This window comes from Tetrao urogallus (genome assembly GCF_951394365.1).
Source record: "Tetrao urogallus genome assembly, chromosome: 3".
In the NCBI taxonomy this organism is placed as follows: Eukaryota; Metazoa; Chordata; class Aves; order Galliformes; family Phasianidae; genus Tetrao; species Tetrao urogallus.
The window spans coordinates 2223712-2225500 of NC_136815.1; the positions used below are offsets into that span (position 1 = coordinate 2223712).

Sequence of the window (1789 nt, forward strand, 5' to 3'; positions counted from 1 at the left end):
AAGTTTTCATTCATCAAGACCCCCAGGTCCTTCTCCACAGGGCTGCTCTCAAGGACCGCTCCTTCCAGTCTGTATGGATGCCTAGGTTTCCCCTGGCCCAAGTACAAAACTCTTCACTTTGCTGTGTTGAACCTCATCAGGTTCACCGGGGCCAACCTTTCCAGCCTGTCGAGGTCCCTCTGAATAGCATCCCTTCCTTCTACCATGTCACAGAACCATAGAATCACCTCCCTTGGCAGGCCATTCCAGTGCCTGACCACTGAGAGAAAAAGTTTCTCCTCATGTTTTGTTTTTTGTTTGTTTGTTTGTTTGTTTTTTAACGACAAAAGGGTTTTATTTTCAGTATCATGTCTATGTATATATCTTTACTTCTAACTTGACTCAGATTTAGATGTAGAAGCTCTCAATGAAGAAAGCTGGCATGTCTTAGCAATCTGCTCCTGGCGTTTTTCCTCGGCCTCCTTCATCCTCTTCGCCAAGAGCTTAGCATAATCTGCTGCCTTCTCCTTGTTCTTCTGAGTGCGCTGCTTCTTCAGGACAATACGTCTGCACTGACGTTGCAGAACTCGAGGAGTCACTAGTTGCTGGATCTTAGGAGCCTTGGTCCTGTTTTTTTTGCCCTCTTTATTCAGAAATTTCCTCACAACATACTGGCAAACATCATCTTCCTTAGAGAGACTGAAGAGCTTGCAGATCCTGATAGCTCTCTTGGGACCAAGACAATGAGGCACAGTTGTGTCTGTCAGTCCTGGAATATTCTTTTCACCCTTTTTCACAATGACCAAGTTCAGAACTCTCAAGTTGGCGTCGACAATGCAACCCCGAACAGATTTGCATTTTCTCCCTGCAGTTCTCCTGGGGCAGTAGCAGGAATGGCCCTTGCTGAGCAGAAGGTGGACACATCCATGAGTAAGGACACCTTGCTTCATACGGAAGCCTTGCTTGTCATTGCCACTGCTGATCTGGACAACATAGCCCTTCCACTCCTCACCAAGAGAATCAGCCACAACCCCTGTGGCCATTCGCTTCTCATAGAATGTTCTCAGCTTGTGCTCATCATCTACTTCAATAAGCTTCTGGCAGCCAGTGGCTGGGAAAGAGATGCTGAGCTTCATCCTCGCCGAGCTGCACCGCTGCACAAAAACCGCACCACTTCTCAGATAACACCACCTACAACCCCCTACATCTCTGAAACACCCTTAATTTCTCCAGTTTTTCCTGGTAACCCCTGATCTGTCATCCAAACCATTTCTAAGTCTTCTAATGTTCCCTCATTAAAGCATAAGAGGCAGCAATACCATTATGTCATCACCATGCTCAAGGCCAATCCTGATTTCGTGATGACACTCTGCCCTCCGTAGGCTTACATATGTATTCTTTCTCTTCCAGTACATTTCTAAGAACAAATTCTTGGAACTCTGAGTCATTCTTTCAGTCTCATTGAAACTGGCAAGCTGATGGATACAATACAAGGAGGGAGAAGTGGGATTGACAGTCAGATTAAACAGATGGACAGTTACATTGGAATGGCACTAAAAATGACAATCAAGGTAAAGAATCATTACTGAAATGTATCCAAAGCTTTAGTTACCTGCCAGTCTATGTTTAAGTGCAGCTAGATGATTTTGAATTGGTGTAACTTCCAGCAAGGTCATAAATTGTGATATCTGCAGCTGTGGGCAAAGAAATATAGACTCTTCTGCAGCTCTCCCCAGTCTGTTCCCCAAAGAACGATGCATCTCTGCAGGTCTCAAAGCTAATCAGGGATGCAACAAAAAGCAACTTCTGA

The 1789-nt window shown here is 45.1% G+C and overlaps 1 pseudogene across 1 annotated transcript; it reads right to left on the minus strand.

Moving 5' to 3' along the window:
* Positions 1-371: 371 nt before the first annotated feature.
* Positions 372-1115, minus strand: LOC306944748 (small ribosomal subunit protein eS6 pseudogene; annotated as a pseudogene). Its single transcript has one exon. The product of its transcript is annotated as a small ribosomal subunit protein eS6 pseudogene (transcript).
* Between the last annotated feature and the right edge of the window lie 674 nt (positions 1116-1789).